Here is an 8643-nt window from a genome sequence, read left to right on the forward strand (position 1 = left end):
CAAAGTCATTGGCACGCCATTTGCTCCATGGCGCTAAAACTGTTATCCCCCGGAAATGGAAATCCACTGACCCCCCAACCATTGATGACTGGTTTGCAGAGATAGCCCAAACGCATCATATGGAAAATCTCATCGCCGTTGCCCCGGCAGCGGTGAAAAGATACACTGCCACATGGGGCCAAAGGCTCGTATTCCAGGACTCCGATTCCTACAGAGCAGCTACTTCCTAGGATTGATCGCTTATATTTACATTTCTAGAACGTATGTCCCTCCCCCTCAGCCGTCAGGGACAGCCGTCATCCGACTCCCCTTTGTTGTCTTGTCTTGTCTTTTGCTTTCTTTCCCCCTTTTTCTTCTTGTTCTCTATCACTCCTTTTGAAATTTAGTTCACACGTGGTAGTACATTGCTTCTTGTGCTGTGTTTCGCTGAGTTCGACCAACACCTTGGCCCCATTTTCTTGGAGCCTTCCGTATATTAGTATTATCCTTATCTCTGGATCTATGTTACCATCTTATATTTGCATTTGCGCTACTGCACTGTGTGCATGTATACGTTCTCCTGTATTCCCCTCTCCCCTTATAGGGACTTTCAGTCCCGTGTTCCTATTTGCGTTGTATATTTTCTTTTGTCTCTGAAAAAAAAAAAATCCTAAATTTGAAAAAAAAAGATATATTGTCCCATATATGTATAATAATGTCCCTGCATTGTCCCATATACGTATAATAATGTCCCTGCATTGTCCCATATACGTATAATAATGTCCTCTGCATTGTCCCAAAAAACGTATAATAATGTCCCTGCATTGTCCCATATACGTATAATAATGTCCCTGCATTGTCCCATATACGTATAATAATGTCCCTGCATTGTCCCAAAAAACGTATAATAATGTCCCTACATTGTCCCATATATGTATAATAATGTCCCCTGCATTGTCCCATATACATATAATAATGTCCCTGCATTGTCCCATATACGTATAATAATGTCCCTGCATTGTCCCATATACATATAATGTCCCTGCATTGTCCCATATACGTATAATAATGTCCCTGCATTGTCCCATATACGTATAATAATGTCCTCTGCATTGTCCCAAAAAACGTATAATAATGTCCCTGCATTGTCCCATATACGTATAATAATGTCCCTGCATTGTCCCATATACGTATAATAATGTCCCTGCATTGTCCCATATACGTATAATAATGTCCCCTGCATTGTCCCATATACGTATAATAATGTCCTCTGCATTGTCCCAAAAAACGTATAATAATGTCCCTGCATTGTCCCATATACGTATAATAATGTCCCTGCATTGTCCCATATACGTATAATAATGTCCCTGCATTGTCCCATATACGTATAATAATGTCCCTGCATTGTCCCATATACGTATAATAATGTCCTCTGCATTGTCCCAAAAAACGTATAATAATGTCCCTGCATTGTCCCATATACATATAATAATGTGACATTGTCCCATATACGTATAATAATGTCCCTGCATTGTCCCATATACGTATAATAATGTCCTCTGCATTGTCCCAAAAAACGTATAATAATGTCCCTGCATTGTCCCATATACATATAATAATGTGACATTGTCCCATATACGTATAATAATGTCCTCTGCATTTTCCCATATACGTATAATAATGTCCCCTGCATTGTCCCATATACGTATAATGTCCCCTGTATTGTCCCATATACGTATAATAATGTCCCTGCATTGTCCCATATACGTATAATAATGTCCCTGCATTGTCCCATATACGTATAATAATGTCCCTGCATTGTCCCATATACGTATAATAATGTCCCCTGCATTGTCCCATATACATATAATAATGTCCCCTGCATTGTCCCATATACGTATAATAATGTCCCCTGCATTGTCCTATATACGTATAATAATGTCCCCTGCATTGTCCCATATACATATAATAATGTCCCCTGCATTGTCCCATATACGTATAATAATGTCCCTGCATTGTCCTATATACGTATAATAATGTCCCTGCATTGTCCCATATACGTATAATAATGTCCCCTGCATTGTCCCATATACATATAATAATGTCCCCTGCATTGTCCCATATACGTATAATAATGTCCCTGCATTGTCCTATATACGTATAATGTCCCTGCATTGTCCCATATACGTATAATAATGTCCTCTGCATTGTCCTATATACGTATAATAATGTCCCTGCATTGTCCCATATACGTATAATAATGTCCTCTGCATTGTCCTATATACGTATAATAATGTCCCTGCATTGTCCCATGTAACCAGATGGTATCATTTCAGAAAATTAAAGTGTCTTATTGATGTAATGAGAAGGAATGTATTATTTTAATGTCTTGTGTGTGTGTGTATATATATATATATATATATATATATATATATATATTCGTATGGCTATGTGTGTAGAAGTCATTGTAGTTGTGTGTGTGTATGTATACTGTCACACCTATGTCAGCTGTCCGGCCATATACCTGCACAATAGTGTGGACATTGGAGGATACAGTTGTTTGTTGCTATTGTTCTATGGCTGACAGAACCTTGTAGTTGTAGTTGTGAGACTGGGTCCCCATTGTGCTTGGTAAATATGTACAAGGCCGGGGAGACATCAGATAACTTCCATCCATGGTGATCAGTGGTCTACACAGACATAGAAGCCCATCACCCCCCACCCAAACTTACTATACAGGTCGGGGGTATGTAGCTTCTAGTCAGTCCCAGCTGGGACCATGGATGGAAGGTGCCCAGCACCCTGGAGGTCATCGAGCGAGATGGGTGTATATTAGTGTATAATGTACAATGGGGCTCCCCATCTCATTGTGGATAAAACAACTATGCATCTGTCCCATCTGTAACTGCAGCTAAGTATTGTTCTTTGTATTAAATCCCTTATTTTTCTATAAATCTGTGTGGTTATAGCCTTCTCCGACTATTATCAAAAGCATACGCCCATTTCCCTCGATGACCTCCAGGGTGCTGGGCACCTTCCATCCATGGTCCCAGCTGGGACTGACTAGAAGCTACATCCCCCCGACCTGTATAGTAAGTTTGGGTGGGGGGTGATGTGCTTCTATGTCTGTGTAGACCACTGATCACCATGGATGGAAGTTATCTGATGTCTCCCCGGCCTTGTACATATTTACCAAGCACAATGGGGACCCAGTTTTACAATTACAGCTACAAGGTTCTGTCAGCCATAGAACAATAGCAACAAACAACTGTATCCTCCAATGTCCACACTATTGTGCAGGTATATGGCCGGACAGCTGACATAGGTGTGACAGTATACATACACACACACAACTACAATGACTTCTACACACATAGCCATACGAATATATATATATATATATATATATATATATATATATATACACAAGACATTAAAATAATACATTCCTTCTCATTACATCAATAAGACACTTTAATTTTCTGAAATGACCCCATCCGGTTACACTCCCATATACGTATAATAATGTCCCTGCATTGTCCCATATACGTATAATAATGTCCCCTGCATTGTCCCATATACGTATAATAATGTCCCCTGCATTGTCCCATATACGTATAATAATGTCCCTGCATTGTCCCCCATATACGTATAATAATGTCCCTGCATTGTCCTATATACGTATAATGTCCCTGCATTGTCCCATATACGTATAATAATGTCCCCTGCATTGTCCCATATACGTATAATAATGTCCCCTGCATTGTCCCATATACGTATAATAATGTCCCCTGCATTGTCCCATATACATATAATGTCCCCTGCATTGTCCCATATACATATAATGTCCCTGCATTGTCCCATATACGTATAATAATGTCCCTACATTGTCCCATATACGTATAATGTCCCTGCATTGTCCCATATACATATAATGTCCCTGCATTGTCCTATATACGTATAATGTCCCTGCATTGTCCCATATACGTATAATAATGTCCCCTGCATTGTCCCATATACGTATAATAATGTCCCCTGCATTGTCCCATATACGTATAATAATGTCCCCTGCATTGTCCCATATACGTATAATAATGTCCCCTGCATTGTCCCATATACATATAATGTCCCTGCATTGTCCCATATACGTATAATAATGTCCCTACATTGTCCCATATACGTATAATGTCCCTGCATTGTCCCATATACATATAATGTCCCTGCATTGTCCTATATACGTATAATGTCCCTGCATTGTCCCATATACGTATAATAATGTCCCCTGCATTGTCCCATATACATATAATGTCCCTGCATTGTCCCATATACGTATAATAATGTCCCTGCATTGTCCCATATACATATAATGTCCCTGCATTGTCCTATATACGTATAATGTCCCTGCATTGTCCTATATACGTATAATGTCCCTGCATTGTCCCAAATACGTATAATAATGTCCCCTGCATTGTCCCATATACGTATAATAATGTCCCTGCATTGTCCCATATACGTATAATAATGTCCCCTGCATTGTCCCATATACGTATAATAATGTCCCCTGCATTGTCCCATATACATATAATGTCCCTGCATTGTCCCATATACGTATAATAATGTCCCTGCATTGTCCCATATACGTATAATAATGTCCCCTGCATTGTCCCATATACATATAATGTCCCTGCATTGTCCCATATACGTATAATAATGTCCCTGCATTGTCCCATATACATATAATGTCCCTGCATTGTCCCATATACGTATAATAATGTCCCATATATGTATAATGTCCCTGCATTGTCCCATATACATATAATAATGTCCTATATACGTATAATAATGTCCCTGCATTGTCCTATATACGTATAATAATGTCCCATATATGTATAATGTCCCTGCATTGTCCCATATACATATAATAATGTCCTATATACGTATAATAATGTCCCTGCATTGTCCTATATACGTATAATGTCCCTGCATTGTCCTATATACGTATAATGTCCCTGCATTGTCCCATATACGTATAATAATGTCCTATATACGTATAATAATGTCCCTGCATTGTCCTATATACGTATAATGTCCCTGCATTGTCCTATATACGTATAATGTCCCTGCATTGTCCCATATACGTATAATAATGTCCTATATACGTATAATAATGTCCCTGCATTGTCCTATATACGTATAATGTCCCTGCATTGTCCTATATACGTATAATGTCCCTGCATTGTCCCATATACGTATAATAATGTCCTCTGCATTGTCCCATATACATATAATGTCCCTGCATTGTCCTATATACGTATAATGTCCCTGCATTGTCCCATATACGTATAATAATGTCCTTTGCATTGTCCCATATACGTATAATAATGTCCCTGCATTGTCCCATATACGTATAATAATGTCCCCTGCATTGTCCCATATACGTATAATAATGTCCCTGCATTGTCCCATATACGTATCATAATGTCCCTGCATTGTCCCATATACGTATAATAATGTCCCCTGCATTGTCCCATATACGTATAATAATGTCCCCTGCATTGTCCCATATACATATAATGTCCCTGCATTGTCCCATATACGTATAATAATGTCCCCTGCATTGTCCCATATACGTATAATAATGTCCCCTGCATTGTCCCATATACATATAATAATGTCCCCTGCATTGTCCCATATACGTATAATAATGTCCCCTGCATTGTCCCATATACGTATAATAATGTCCCTGCATTGTCCCATATACATATAATAATGTCCTATACACGTATAATAATGTCCCTGCATTGTCCCATATACGTATAATAATGTCCCCTGCATTGTCCCATATACATATAATGTCCCTGCATTGTCCCATATACGTATAATAATGTCCCTGCATTGTCCCATATACATATAATAATGTCCCATATATGTATAATGTCCCTGCATTGTCCCATATACATATAATAATGTCCTATATACGTATAATAATGTCCCTGCATTGTCCCATATACATATAATAATGTCCTATACACGTATAATAATGTCCCTGCATTGTCCCATATACATATAATAATGTCCCATATACGTATAATAATGTCCCCTGCATTGTCCCATATACATATAATGTCCCTGCATTGTCCCATATACGTATAATAATGTCCCCTGCATTGTCCCATATACGTATAATAATGTCCCCTGCATTGTCCCATATACGTATAATAATGTCCCTGCATTGTCCCATATACGTATAATAATGTCCTATATACGTATAATAATGTCCCCTGCATTGTCCCATATACGTATAATGTCCCTGCATTGTCCCATATACATATAATAATGTCCCATATACGTATAATAATGTCCCCTGCATTGTCCCATATACGTATAATAATGTCCCATATACGTATAATAATGTCCCTGCATTGTCCCATATACGTATAATGTCCCTGCATTGTCCTATATACGTATAATAATGTCCCTGCATTGTCCCATATACATATAATAATGTCCCATATACGTATAATAATGTCCCTGCATTGTTCGTAGAGCAATCATTAGGAAACCACATGAAACATCTGGAATAAATGGGGAACTTCATGGCACAATGATAGGACAATTCATGACAAAAGGCAGACCGCCAGACAAGATCCGGAACATTCATTTCTTTCTTCAGAAGATTTTTTTATTGAAGTCATTAAGGTTGTTAAAGTGAAAATCGATAGTCGGAATGGTTTGTGCTGGCGGGATCAGACAGAGCGTTCCAGTTGTTATATTGCATCTTCTCATAAAGTTAAAGAAATATAAAGCATTTGCCTAAACAAAGTTTTTTTATTGTCATCAGAGAAGACAGTCCTGTGTCACCCAGCGCTATGTGGCGGCCACTAACACTTTATACCAAGAAGAGGGAGAACCCTCCCCTCCCACCGTGCATTGTGATCGGGGAGGAGCGGTTCCTGCATGTGAGCCGGACGGGGGTCTGCACGGTAATGGCGCTGATCCTGGCTCTGCAATCTATTAGATCACAGATCTCATGGATCTATGCAGTATATCTATACTGCGTAGATCTCAATAAGAGATCAGTGTAGTAATACTAGAAGTCCCCCAGGGGGAATGACCCTAACCCCAGGGGGACTTCTAGTAAGTGTGTAATAAAAAAAAAAAATTATTAATAAAAAAAAATCCCCTCCCCTAATAAGTTTAAATCACCCCCCTTTTGCCATTTTTTTTTTTAAATAAACAAATCTACATATTTGGTATCGCCGCATGCATAATCGCCCGAACTATTAAATTATCATATTCCTGATCTCACATGGTAAACAGCGCAAGCGCAAAGAAATCGAATATGCAAAATTGCACATTTTTGATCGCATTAAATCCAGAATAATTGGGGGGGGGGGGCGCGGCCTGCAGCACATGGAGGCAGACTTGTAACAGCACAGCTCCGTGCACTTAGCCTGGTTAACTGCTCAAATCGGCTACCAACTGAACTCTGATTTACCCTAATCGGGTCCATGCCATTCCTGGAGGCACCCGGACCATGGGGAAAACGAAAAAAAGAAGTCGGAATCTGGGAAACTCACCGAGTTCTTTACCACAACGCGGCACCAACATGGCAGAGATGACCAGGAACCGGAGCCCACCTCGGAAGATGACAGCTCCCGCGGTGCGGCTTATTCCAGCTCCCCTGAACCCGAAGACGGCACGACAAGGCGGGAAAAGACCGCTGCGCAGGGAAGTAATGGAGGCAAAATGGCGGATGGCGGCAGGGTCCCTAAGCCCCTGATGTGGAAATTTCCTAGTGCGCAACCTGCAGCATCAAAGGAGGAAGGTGAGCAACCCGTGACTCTCAGCTCTTAGATTGCTGCTGTTTGATTTAAGAGCCTCAATACAACATGACATTCAGGTTGCCCTTCTCAGCATGCAAAAAGAACCTCGAGGACAGGTCGAGGCCTAACAATGTGCGGTTCTGAGGAATCCCCGAAACCGTTAAACCAGACCAGCTAAATGACTTTTTAACTGATCTATTTGTGGCCCTGCTGCCAGATGTCTCGCAGCTCGATTTAACCATTGATCGGGCGCACCGCATACCCAAGCCCAAATCCCTCCCCTCAAGTGCTCCAAGGGATGTAATAGCTCACCTCCATTTTTATCATTTCAAAGATAAACTTATGTATGCTGCACGGGGAGCCAATGATTTGCCGGGGCGCTTTAAAGATGTCCAGCTATACCCTGATCTATCGGCGGTGACACTGGCTAAACGGAGGAAATTTGCAGTTCTCACAAGAATCCTCAGAGAAAAGAGATTCCCTGTTAAGTTGATCATTTCGTGGAATGGCCGAAAATACATTGCTACCAGACCCTCCAGTGGCTACAAGAATGGCAGATTTCACCGGAAGATATTGCTGCGGTTAAAGCCTCTGTTCCCCCGGGCTCCCCCCGCGTGATGAAGAAACAGTGGGCGATGGTGTCCCCTAAGAAGCAGAAAGCTCTACAGGCAATCCTTGTGTAACGGATCTGGGTTGTATGTGCTGGATTCGACTCCTTGAAGTTTAAATTGTTACATGTTAAGGGGAAAAAAAAAAAAGTATTTTCAGTTCTCAGATACGAGTTATATAGTAAAAGGTCTGGTTATCTTGAGCCATAATTAGTCTGGGACCCTGACCA

The sequence above is a fragment of the Dendropsophus ebraccatus genome, chromosome 8 (genome assembly GCF_027789765.1).
Source record: "Dendropsophus ebraccatus isolate aDenEbr1 chromosome 8, aDenEbr1.pat, whole genome shotgun sequence".
NCBI classification, from domain to species: Eukaryota; Metazoa; Chordata; class Amphibia; order Anura; family Hylidae; genus Dendropsophus; species Dendropsophus ebraccatus.